The following is a 13,926-nucleotide window of genomic DNA, read 5'->3' as shown; positions in this document are numbered from 1 at the left end:
GCACATAAGTACTTCACACATAATGTTACTCCACTCTGTAGAGATATTACAACGCCAGCCCCTACATAGATTTACCCTCATGAATCCCTCCAAATTCCCCAAAATCCTACCAGTTAATCCCTAGTCTGAAATATTTGTAGTGAGTGACTGTTTGACATTTACATCTTTCATGACAGACATCACCGGATTAGCTGGATGTGTTCACGGCAAAGTGAAGAGCAGTACACACTGCCAAAACTCACTCCATTCTTATTTCATCACAATGCAGCACAAGTTCGCTTTATTTGACGGACCGAAATGATACACAAGAACCAAATATTTTTCTGCCAAACACAATTGTGTCCTGCCTGGTTAGCCAATGGCGGTTGTGATGATTGAATAAGAATTCAAATCTTTGATTGAAAACATTTTTCATTCAGTAGCCACGAGGACTTCCACTGCCAGCATGTGAAACTAATGACTTTGGCAAATCTGAATCAGTCATTTGATCTGGCTTTTCCCAGCAGATGAAGCTGCTCCATGCCTGTGCTTTCAAATACAACACTGCAAGCCTGGCCCGTGACAAAGGTCCGGGCACACAGTCTGGTGGATGAGCCTGGATGTTAATTACAAAGCACATCTGAGAAAATAGTGTTGCCTTTTAGGCCAGAAGAAAAGACAAATTAATTGGGACAACAAATCGTAAATTACCTGTGTGAAGGTAAATTACGTTTTTTCATGCAGCAGGTGCTGGGAGAGCAAATACAAAACATAGTTCTACGCTCAGTATTGAGCATATTTGCGATCTCCTTTTTATGAACGGAGTGAGGCCTGTGCACAAATCCATATGCAGGCCATATTTCGCAAATACTGGTCGTAACTGCACAAAGAGGACTTTTATATCAGTAATCTGCGTCAATAATAATACTAATACCTCCATACAGCGGAAGGCCTCTAGAAACACCGAAAGGATTGAGGCAGACCATGTTAATGTGCTATACGACTAGGTACGAGTCCACTTCAGGACCACTGTTGCGTAACCTCTTCTCTTAGTTCCTGTCACATCCTACTTCTTATTTTTATTTAAACCTTTATTTAACCAGGTGTGTCCCATTGAGATTAAAAATCTCTTTTTCAAGGGACTTTGAAATTTCTAGGGACAAAAATATTAAAATATCGTAACAGGACAAATTCTATAACCATTAACAGACTCATACACTGTAGGCTACTGTACAGTAGATGGCTAACTTGTTGGTTCAGCAAATGCACACCTGGTTAACTCCCCCACCTGTGAATAAGAGCAGTGCCCAGCCACTTTACTCGGCTTTTCTATAAGAAGCATCTGGGACTGTCCCCATGCAGTGGATGAGACAGTCTCAAACTATGCTCACACAGTAAAGACCTTGCCCCAGTTACGCCCAGATACAGCTGACCTGTATTGCCCATTGCAACATTTGTCATCTATCTGGCACCTTGCATGCTACAGCAAACATAACTATTCTCAGATGTGTAAAGTTATCTGTGATTGACAGCATTAGCAGTATGTATGTCCCGACATCCTGGTATCAATTAGCTTTCTTCTAGATAGCCGTGCCAAGAATATAAATCAGTTAGATTGTGGTGTGTTTTATTGTCATATAAAAACACCACAGTAAATAGGCTAGACTAGTTGAAATGTACTTCATTTTTATACAGGTTGTTCTTTGTATCCTAGGGCTGTGGTAGACTATACTTGCACTAATGAAGTGTTGGAAACAGTATTACTTCTGTCACTGGTACATTTCCAGTGAGAAATCTCCAAGGAAGGTGGTGCACATACAATTTGACCTAAAATTCTCTGTGCCTGATATTCACTGATGTTTGGATTGAGTAAATGGAGATACTCCAGTTCTGAACAAGATATAAACTGTTTGTCTCACGGTGGATAAATATCTGTTTTCATGAAGGGGAACTCAATAACAGAATAATGTGGCAAGTTGAAATATGCAAACAATAACTGATCAACAATTATCAGTCATATGCAAAATGGAAATGAAGATTCATTTTTTTAAAGCTTTAGCTGCATCAAAAAACAGTCAAGACTGACTGATCTACATAACTTGATATACAGAGCTCGTTTCTTGTTGTAATTTTGTTTCTTGTTATGGTAGTGATGCATCATGAAAATACAACTAATAACCAGTTGGACTAGATAAATAAATAGTAATCTACAATCTGTTGACAACAGCAGTGAAACAGATATACACAGAGACAAATGCACCACGAAATGAGTATATGATATCACTTGCTCATGCCACCTAAATGCACTTGATAATTCTATGAACTGCACTTTAAGTTGTCTTGCGGACAACAACAAAGCACCTTTGATCGTTCACCTTGACCAAGACCACACACAAAGGAAGAATGTTTTTTTATGAAGGGGATAATCAAACTTCTACGAATATCTGCAAATCACTGCCAGTCCCTGTAAACGTGTGCTCTTCTGAGCAGCTTCAAAACCCTCAGGTTGACCCCCGAACAATGAAATACTTCATTACAAACCACCTCGCAAAAGCCATAGTGCTAAAAAGTAGTTACTGAACTGAAATGCAGAGGCTATATGTTGTTTTCCAAATGCCAAATGCTGCCTTTCCAAATGTGACCATGCTCACTCATATAGAGACCCTTTCTCCACAATGGCAGGCTACTAGAGAAAATTCAATCTGTTTACAAGTGTGTGTGCAAACCAAAACATGCACACTGACAATTGCTGCAGCTTCCTTTGAGCCACGATGTCATATTTTTCAAACAAAATGACTTCCATTACAATCAAACATGTGTGCCATCAACATAAAGCAATGCAGTAACAGGGGTGGGTAGCGGTCTGAGAGCTAAAACAATTAGGCGTTCTATTATCTAATGGAGGTGCCATCAGAAATGTTGCCGCTTCGAAATCAACTGCTGCTTAATCATATTCTTTATAATAATAGCATTTTGTAAACCAGCAGGTGTGTGCAGTTAAAAATACATTGAAGGTGCGTAAAGTATTCTGATTGTTGAAAAGATTTAATTCAAGCACAAAGCTAATATGAACTTGCATACAGATTGTACAGAGTCAAGAGTCTAGCCATTAGTGTCTTTTGCACGCCCTCTGAGAGATCATGAACTTTCATTTTGGGCACTCACTCATAACTTTTAAGTTATTTTAACCTAGAAAAAGAAGCTCAAGAAAAAAATGGAGGAATTACATTGCTGTGCATGGCATCCCACTGATCAATGTAATGCCTGTTTCCCGCTGAGAGCTCGTATTGGGCAGGCGGCGACACGAACAGCAGCAACAGATACAGAAAAAGCTGAGAGGAAATTAAGGGAGAGAGACAAAAGAAAGAGACAAGGGCCAGGGGGAGCTGGAAAAGATGAATTTCAAATGTGAAAAAGAGGCAGCATGAAGATGATTAGGGACAAAAAGAAAGGATTACAGAGGGAATGGAGCTACCATATGCCGATTACTTCATTTTGTGGCTGCTGTCCTGTATGCAGTGGTGTATAAAGTACCCAAAAGCCATACTTGAGTAAAAGTAAAGATACCTTACTGGAAAATGACTCCAGTAAAAGTAAAAGGCACCTATTAGAATACTACTTGAGTAAAAGTCTTAAAGTATCTGATATTTATTGTTCTTAAGTATCAAAAGTAATTTTCTGATGTTAAATGTACTTAAGTATTGAAAGTAAAAGTACAAGTAAATGCTGTTAATAAAAAAGCAAAGGGTCAGAATTGTGAGAATGATGAAGTTTATTCTTTTAAGTGCTGTGGCACCATGACCAAGGACATGGAGCTGTGTTGAACATAATTGGGTTGGCTGTGATCCATCCAGGAGCAACAATGTTCAACATAATATATTGTACATAACTATACTTTTGCATCTACTATGAACTTATCATCATAATTCTCCGAAAAGCAATATGACACTATGAAGGAGTTGTAACAGTGCGTTTATAAGTCTGCTCATTAGACTAGAGGATGTAGAGGGCAAATGCATAATATTATGTTCAGCAAAACATATCCACTTGATGCATCAGGTCAGTGTTTAGAGAAAGGACACCTGCCTTGTAAACTCCTATGGGCCTGATTTGAACACAATAGGCAAAGGTTTTGCTCAAGCTGAATCTGCAATAGGGCGACTGCTACCATCATAACTCCATCTGATCATCCACAACATGACTCAAATATCAAAACATGATCAACACTAAAGCAGCACCGAAAGTAACAACACAGTCATTACTTGAAACTGAAAAATGTCCTGTTCATCTTCAAAAGACTACATTGTATTAGAATGTAGCTTCTTTACATTCTAATAGAATGTAAAGAAGTTACATTCTAATAGAATGCACATCCATATATATTTACGAACCTGAAGATGGTCTGCAAACTACAATTAGCCTACAGATCGGATCTAGGAAGTAACTGTTTCTTTGACTTCCTGTTTATTCTTTGAAGGCGGCTGAAAACTGTCCGACTTGACCACAGTATATTTTGCTGCCGCCTGCTCTCGTCTACTTTCGAGGCGACACGCAGTTCATCTCAAACGAGCCTAATCATAAAGGCAGGAAACACAGGAGTAAAGCAAAACATGACAAAATACAACAGGAAACTGAATGAATGAAACAAGGGAAAAACCTTACTGAAGGCCAATACAAGCAAACAATATAACAAGATAGTCTTTAAACTGAGAATCTCTTAAAAGCTCAATCTTAACACAGACTCAAAAGGCCTCTGGACACAGAGCCAGAACATGACAGATCTGTTCGGTAAAGCTGCTTAACCTGCTCAGGATGATGAGGAGCTGGAGCCTATCCCAGCATGCAATGGACAAGAGATATTTCATGACTGTGGCACACAGTCTCCCCACACAGGATCTAGCTAGCTGGCTTATTTCAACGCAGGACCTTCGTGCTGTTAGGCGACAGGGTTAACTACCATTAACATTACACTCCTAAAAATGTTATTTCCAACTGAGGATTGGAATCACCCTCTGTCTGCTCTTGCTGATTGAATGGTCATTAATAATACAGCAAAGCTATATATTGGACCGATGTATGCATATTGATAAAGCCTGTCTTTATAATATGGGGATATTAAAGTTCCCTCTCTCTGAAGGATAAATCTGGGGAATTTAAGCATATTACATGTCTTTATCACATTGTCGGCAGCAACAGCCTCTGCCTCAGGTTTCCGCACTGAGTTATGACCTCATCATCTCGTTTGTACAAAAGGGAAAAATTAAATTAGTCAGAGTAATGAACCTATGTGCTTTTCATAAGAACTTTCCCTGCTCATTGTTCCCCAAGTCGTTTAAGAGACTAATCTGCTGCATACACCCCCCATCTCACTTAAATCCCGGCCCCCTGAAAGGGCTGTCAGGGGTCCGCCTTTTCAAACAGGACTGCCCATGGGGGGTCCTAGATCAAAGATGAAAGTGTGCTGAACGATCTGGGAGACTGGGGTGGAGGGGTGGCAAGAAGGGACTTAAGAGTGCGATTCATCAAATTAACAAATTTGCTTTCCTTCTCCCGGTAGGCAACGGAGTAAATTTGTGGGTACTTAAAACGATACAGCATTGACAAGGAGGGACAGTGGGAGGAGTCAGAAGGTACTGGGACTTCAAATGAATGTGTAATTAATTACACTCTTACTCCTAATTAAAACCTCTTAGCTTTCTCCTCACAAGGTTGCGGCAGCTGGTATAGACAAGGCCCTCACTGGGAGATGAGAGACATACATTTCATGACAGTATCACAAGGCAGCACCTGCTTATGCCTACACCTGTCAGTGCTGGAATCATACCTCATTCTGTCAATGAATTAGAGAGAGAGAGAGAGAGAGAGAGAGAGAGAGAGAGAGAGAGAGAGAGAGAGAGAGAGAGAGAGAGGATTCTCTCATCCCAGAGTAAAAATCCCTGGTGGCTTGAAGGTGGTACTATGTATCCATTTTCAAAATTAAATATATCGTTGTTTAGTTCGGCTAGTCAGACACCTGCTTCCTCTAGTAAAAATGGCGTACTCCAGATCGGAGAGATTTCCCCCAGGAATCACATCACAGTATTGCCTTGTAACTATAACTTAATTTCATGTCAAAATCTCCTGAGGATGATACAGCTAGTCAAGCCACGGAAAGGGGGAAAACAAGAGCAAGTCAAACGCTCGGAGGAACAGATGGAGGCCAAGAGCAGGTGGGGGAATGAGTGAAAGAGAGAGAGAGGCATGAGGGAGTGGGGGAGGTAGAAATAGGAAACCCAACAAAAAAAATAGGAAGCATATCACAATGCCCCCAGATAATAAAAGCAACGAGGGAACAATAAAAGTAAATTGAAAAAAAACAACAATAGGAAATAGCATGGGAGTGCCATTTAGTATTAAATTTTAATGTTAGTTCAATAAATAATTCTGTTGTCTTTTACAGTAGTGTCTTTAACCGGGGCAGACTACATGAGCAGTCCTGCGGGACATGCAGAGATGCACTTCCTGCATGCCATCTCACTAATACTCTCACTCTCCCTTCTTTTAGCTCTGCCTATCCTCATACTCTCTGACCTGGGTCCTGTTGGCCTATCCGTTTTCATGGTTTCCCCTCCTTTATTAATTAATATTACCTGCTTTATTCCTCTTTCTCCAAACTCTGTAGCTGGCATTCCTTTTCCATAGAGATGATTGTTCATAATTGCTGATGTCATGCTGATGTTTTAATTTTATTGTTGCTGTGGCTGACTTATGATTAGATCTTTTAATGGCGTTAATGGAGCGCCGTCACCCACAGTGATATTCTGTTGAATAGAAAACTTTGGGTGATTGTAAATATGTGCGTGTGTGTGTGTGTGTGTGTGTGGGGGGGGGGGGGGTCGGGTGGTTGGCAGGTATCTTGGGGAGACATCTGATAGTTGATGAACACATGACTCAGAGGCATCACCTGCTCTATTGTTGAGAACTGTTTATATTGTTTATAATTGCTTTCTTAGGGATCGCTCCATCCTTTACTGACTCAATGCTTTATCGAAAGAGAGGAGTGATAATGGAGAACAGTGCATTCCAACCACGAGACAAGTTGCAGTCGAAAATTGCGGAAAATTGATTCAAGCAGTGGCACAACTTGTCATCTTCGTGCTCCCTGATAGCATGATGAATTGCCACTGTGGACACCTCGATCACCTAAGCTGTCTTGGTAAGCCACACTTGATCACTGTCAGAGAAGCTCAAGATGGTCAGCGATTGCTGTATAAGCAAGGGACTTACCACCTCCCATTCTCTCTCCCCGTCTTTCTCTCACAAACACTCATTTGTGTCAATCTGGCAGACCTGAGATGAAAATAGTGAAGAAAAACTTTCAGAGCCCAGCATATGGGAGACAAATATTTTTTGGAGGAAAAATCCTCGAATTCATGTGAAAGAAAGTTATTACTGGAGCATCCTGCTGTGGCTGTAAGCTGAGTAGAAGTGTTTCATGGAAAGTAGTTTCGGGATGCTGACAAGTAATTCCAGTAATTTTCCATGTACAACCTTTAGGCTTCATAAAAGTAATGACCACACTCTCACTGAGTAGTGTACACACACACACACACACACACACACACACACACACACACACACACACACAAGCACACAATGTATCCTTTGGGCTATACTTAGGCCAACTGCTTTATAGACTATTTAAATCTGCACCAATCAAAATCGTTTGTGTTATGGTGTTTTCGAAACAGCCAGAAAAAGATGACTGAATTATCGAAGCCATGTTGATTCTTTATCAGAGCTTAAAGTGGCAACAGTCAAGTTGTTGTTTTTGCTTTAACTTGATTGTACGAAGTAATGGCGGATGGTGGAACAACCAACGTAACTGTGGAAAACAAATGCAGTGTGTGTGTTCCACTAACTCACAAGTACACACCTAATTATTCATTTATATATTTATTTGATTCATTATTAATTTTTTGTGGAGATTCCAAAGTGTCCAAAGATGCCAGATAAGTCAGGCTGCATTAGAGGACACACAAGGTACGTGACATATTGGATTTTTTTTTTTTTTTTAAAGCTCAAATCAAGCGATCTGATTGGTTCATAACAATGATATAACACCCAAATACCATTGCTATGATGTCTAATTTCTTTGCACTTGCAGTGCTTTGCTTCGGGTCGAACTACGCCCCTTATAATCACAAACTACGATGAATGAATGAATTTTATTTATATAGCGCTTTTCACAGACAGTGCTATCACAAAGTGCTTAACAGAGCAGACATTTAAAAGCATAAAAAACACAATGTGACCCTACGATGGCCTGTCATGAGCTATTGCTTAAGATGTCTTCAGTCAGTGTAAGCAACAAACATGGTGGCTTAAGTTAAGTCATACTACTGTATGTAATGCATATGTCTCCTCCTTACCTGAACAAAGATTTGTAACATCTCTGATACATAAAGCCTTAATAACATCGACACATTTGTTATGTATGTTCAGCATATTACTTTGCACTGTATTCATATTAACTGTTAAGTATTGTTATTGCGCCTACTTGTCAATAAAACTGTTTCTGATTCTAAAGCTCATTTGACTCATACTAAACAGAGCAAATGTGTTATGTCTATGTTGTAGATGTGTGCATACTATAAATGCAATTATTAAAGCAAAAAAGTCAAAAGACTGCCTTTGCATTAGTCTTTCAGTATACATTTCACAAAACTTTACCATATCTGCATTAAGCATCAGCTCATTATTGATCCTCTGCATCTACTGGATATATTATCCGTATAACCCACATTATTTTTGAGAAATTGATACAACATGTAATGGGGGCACTTAACATGATCAAATGCATTGTTTTCATCATAACATGTGAGAATGAATTAAGATAACCAAGACCTTTGTGTCACTTTTGCAGTCGTAATTTAGAACAGTAAAATGCAATTCGTTTTTCATTGACTGCCATTCCCCGATGACATTGTACTTAATGGGGGAATTGTACTTAAATGCTTGGGCACTCAAGCTCTATGGTGTCATTTTCATGTGAAAAACTTGAGTGAAAATAAATGACTAGAGTAATATTCAACCTAATGATACCCAGGCTAATATTCAGAATGAAGAGATAATTGGTTCCCGTTGTGTACCTCATTGGCACTGTTTAGATCATGGAAAGATATTTTTCAAGCATGTATCTGTTTTAATTTGATTCGCCGCACTACCTTTCAGGGGGTAGATGTGGTGATGGAATATTGACGTAACCTGCGATGCTACTGAGAAATAACCCAGTGAGAACATTTCCCACACAATTTGATCTCAGCATTACAAAAACATCAGTGATGGAATGCTATGAAGTGCGGTCAAATGTGCAAATATTTGGTCACTTTGTGGCAAGAGGCACAGGCGAGCCACACCTGCATGTTGTAACAACCGGTGCCTAAAACCCTGAAAAATGAAATCAGCTCTTTTGCATTCTAATAAAAGTTGTGAACTCAGTGACATCAAGCTCTTTTGGCACAAGGAAACCTTTTCGTTAGAAGACCAAAATTGTCACGATCGAGTCTACAGCGCCATGAATAAGCCTCCAGGGTCAGACGTTAATGTGTTGCTCTGGTCCAAGCAGGAGAACCATTGCTCAAAATACTTCCCTAACATTAGGCAAAGAGCCAAACAGAACCACACAGTTCCTCTTCAAGTTGTACTGCATAACCTCCAGCAAGATGTTCACAGGAAATTAGGTAATATGTATTTAGGCAGACAAATCATTGCACCACAATCAGCAAACAAGAAGTAAGAATCCATATTCAACCCGTAGATTTTTACTTGAACTGAGGTCAGTGTTTTGATTTATTTCCCATGCACTCATGTCATTTTCAGTGTCCAGTGCATCGTTCTTGTGCTGATATAACATAAGAATACTGCACGCAGGACTTTAGACATCAAACTGATTATGAGTTAGGTTAAAAATGTGAATTCATATTTGTAAAACTGTCCTCTCTGACTTTCATTGAATGCTTGGAGTATGGTTTGATGCATCATCTGTGTCCTCTGTTGCCTTTCTTTATCAGATCTTAGACACTAGCTTCATCTCACACACAAATCAGTTGATTTTTTTAAAGAAACATCAAAGGAGACTGATCTACTGGGGCACACAGAGGGTGCCAAGAAATCGTTTTTAAAGTGCTGAGTTCAACAGATGTCCCATCCAGCCTTTGCAGGTCTCCGACTGCTGAGGTATGCTGTGTTCCAAATCATGATTTGAAGAGTTGAAACGCACTCTTTGGTTTCTCTATCATTTATACCGCAAACGTTTTGACACACTGCCGAGGGACATCACAGGGAAAAAGTGTGTGCCTGGAGGAATTCTTACAGTGGATTGGTAGAATTGTTTCACAACCTTTGAGTGTACTTCATGTAACGTATTTATTGTACGTCAAAATAACTCAATTAATTTGCAAATGTGGTGCTGTGCGCTTAGGAAGCGAAATGCATTTAGCCTGACTTACTAAAAGAAAGTGGTTTGTTTTTCATCTCTACATGCAGTTATAGACCACCTTCATACGAGGCTATGTCAACCAAGGACACATTCTCATACACGCTCTAATCACCATTACCAGGAGACCTCCCAAGAAAAATGATAGAGCCATAAAACGAGATGGTGGAAAAAATGAACCAGGCACAAAACAACCAGACTTGGGGAATTAGCAAGTATTCTTATCAAACATCAAAACGTATGTGTCATTCAAGAGGGCATGGACAAAGCAGCGGCGTCACTAGACGATGACAGATGAGTCACCTCAGATCAGCCCATCTGATCCACCACCATAACTCTCACACTTAATAATTACACACAGGCGCATAGGTGTCACAAAAATAATCGATATAACACACTTGTCCAAACCATTTTGAGTTGACCTGAGCTATGAATGGATCCTGCAGACTTTGCCCTGTCAGTTAAAAGAGTCCTTTTGTCCTGTATCCCCTCCTCAAAGTTCTCTTCTTGACCTACTTCTTGTCTTATGAGTGCTGACAGGTGTTGTACACCAGCGAGACACAATGACAGGGCCTGTTTACTTGTGTCTCATTCAGTGACAACATCTGTTCAAATATCCCGGTGGAAGGAGCGTCAGGAGACCTACAAAGTCTTTCTTTGGATGAGAAGTGGTCCAAAATGCCATTGCTGCCTCTCTCTCTCTCTCTCTCTCTCTCTCTCTCTCTCTAGTATGTATATAAATAAAACACAGAGATACCGTAACAGACAGTGTAATTTATTCGGTACTTTAATACATGATGAAAGTGTACATAAGTAGACTGGCACCAAAATCTTTCTGTCAAGAGATGTTGAAGACAATGTAGAGTGGAATAGAAAAACATGAGTGGAGCACATGATATCTGTTTATGCTACGAACTACGCCTGCTTAGTGGCAATGCTTAAATATGTCACAGTGGTTTTTTTTAAACAGATTTCAGGTTAACATAACACCATATGGAGATGCGATGACGCAAAAATAAGTTCAAACACAGGCGGTAAAGTGAAATCTTGCAACAGATACGTTTCTGAGGGTTTCTTCCCTTAATCTTCGACAGACTGATGAAAACGAGGCGCAGCAGGCCACTCTCTTGCAATGTTCACTGGGGGATAGATGGATTGCACCTTGGCAAACAAAGAAAAACAGACAGACTGTGTCGCTTCACACAGAAGCAAAGAAAAGTGGTGACAGGCTATCTCCATGCATATTGATGCCAGTCAGCCACACTGGCCTAGGTTTGATTGAATAGTCACACAATGGGAAAGGGCAGGCTACTTTTCATGTTCGTCCATCAATCAGTGCGGTAGACTGCAGCTTTCTCAGCTTTGTTTGAGCGTCAATTAGCTGACGTGGTTTGTATTACAAGATGATTTTTAGAGAGTTCTGATTCTTATAAGGCAGGCAGCTGTACAGCTGTGGGACCAATCAACCCCTCCAGACACCAACAGAACAGATAAATGGTCGTAAAATGGTTCACTTTAAAAAAAAAGAATTAGCTGGTGTGCAATGAAGGAAACACTTTTCTTTAGTCACACAAATCTCAGCTATCACAGCGGTGAGAATTATTCAGTTTCCTCTTCATGTAAGTAATTCTGAACATCTTCAGCTTTATATGCACAAGATTAATATTTGACTACCTGTGGATATATCGCACACTTCACTTAATCTGGGAGTACAGTAATATTGTAATTAATGTACAGTAGATGGGAGGAATGTAATACTTGTCAACAGATGACAAATGGAAAATGTAGATTTTATTCCATATATGGATGACCAATTAGATTCACAAATTGTTCGAGAGCGTTGACCTCCACCAAGGCAAATCCGCTCCAAAATGTGAGGGTTTCTTCCTTGGCCCATGCTACAACCTTTCATTAACTTTCATGAAAATCTGGCCAGTAGTTTCTCCATAATCCTGCTGCCAAACAAACAAAAAGGAACCAAAAACATTTGGTACCTCTTGGCGGAGGTGACAAACAATCTAAAACAACCTGGCCCCCTGCAGTCTAGATCTTGATCGCATGTTATCGCTCCTGATGAGCAGGTGGCAGCTTGTATGCTTGTCTCTGCCACCAGTGTGTAAATGGGTGGATGTTGGCTTGTGTTGCAATTTTAGTGGTCCATTTACCATAACAACAAACCAAGCAAAGGCAAAAAAAAGGCCAAATATAAAAATCTGAAAATTAGTGAAATTCCTGAAAGGATAGAAAATAAAAGCTTACAATGAAAACATGTCTGTGTGTTTGTGGTGAACACATTCCAAAGACAAGAAGCTCTAAGATTAACAGTTCTCATTATATTTGTTTGTAGGAATGGCACCATTATCACATTGCTAAATTGACATTTCAATTTTTCCTCAAAAGTGTTGTGTATTATTCCGATGGCATTCATCCTTAGCAGTTGCATCTCACACACATGAGAACTAATCTGGTAGCTTTAAATGTTTCTCAGTGGCACCTGACCAAATAACTGGGCAGTACTCCAGGTGTGACAGAACAAGTGACCAAACAACAATGGAAAACAGGATACGAATTGAAGATTAAGACTAAATCAAACCTTTCATAAAATAAATATTAAACCATGAGGATATAAATGTTTGTGACCTTTAATTTCTTTGCAGAGGAAAGTATACTCCTCCTGTCTTCACAGAACATTATCCCCAGGCTTTCCCCCCGTCCTGGTTCTGGCCGATTCTGGGCGTGCACAACTTATTTATGCTGTATAACCACAGGACGCTTGAGAGCATTTGTTGAACCTTCTTCTCCGATTCACTCCAGTTCTCTCTCTTTTCCCGTCTGCAATCCCATCAATTAATGTTTGTCCTCCTGCACTGACTCTAAATGAAGTCCTGCTTGGTAAACATTCCTGCTTTGAATTCAGTATGTCGATTCCATGAGACTTTATCTTTGTTTCAATCTCCTTGTGTTCTCATTGTTTCGAAGTTATCTTGGGTGAATTCCAAACTCATCTTCTGCTCCTGTACATGTGTAATATACGCTATCCAGTCTTTTGTTAGTTTCGTCCATGATCAGGATAAAGCATTGGAAGTGTTTGCTGCTGACCAAACATCTCTTTGTACTCATTAACAGTGGTGGGCCGTCAGGGCCTGCAAGCAACTTTGACTGCAGCCACAAACTCAATATATGATAATAATATTGTCCACAGCATTGTTAGAAGCGGTGGACCAAAATCAGCTTGATGAACAGGTGAACAGCTGTATACGCATACGTTACAGACAGGACAGCATAGAAACCTGTTGGATTTAGAAAAGCCAGATTTTCAGAGACAACACAATGCAGCCATATTTACTCTGATAAATGTAGGAGTGGTAGACTTTCAAAATAGGCTGACATTTTGTGAAAATGAACATGAAATGTAACATATCTACAAATGTGCTCAAAATTGAGAAAGAGAAGGAAATAACAAGTGACTG

The sequence above is a fragment of the Melanostigma gelatinosum genome, assembly GCF_949748355.1.
Source record: "Melanostigma gelatinosum genome assembly, chromosome: 2".
In the NCBI taxonomy this organism is placed as follows: domain Eukaryota; kingdom Metazoa; phylum Chordata; class Actinopteri; order Perciformes; family Zoarcidae; genus Melanostigma; species Melanostigma gelatinosum.
This window is presented reverse-complemented; position numbering follows the sequence as displayed.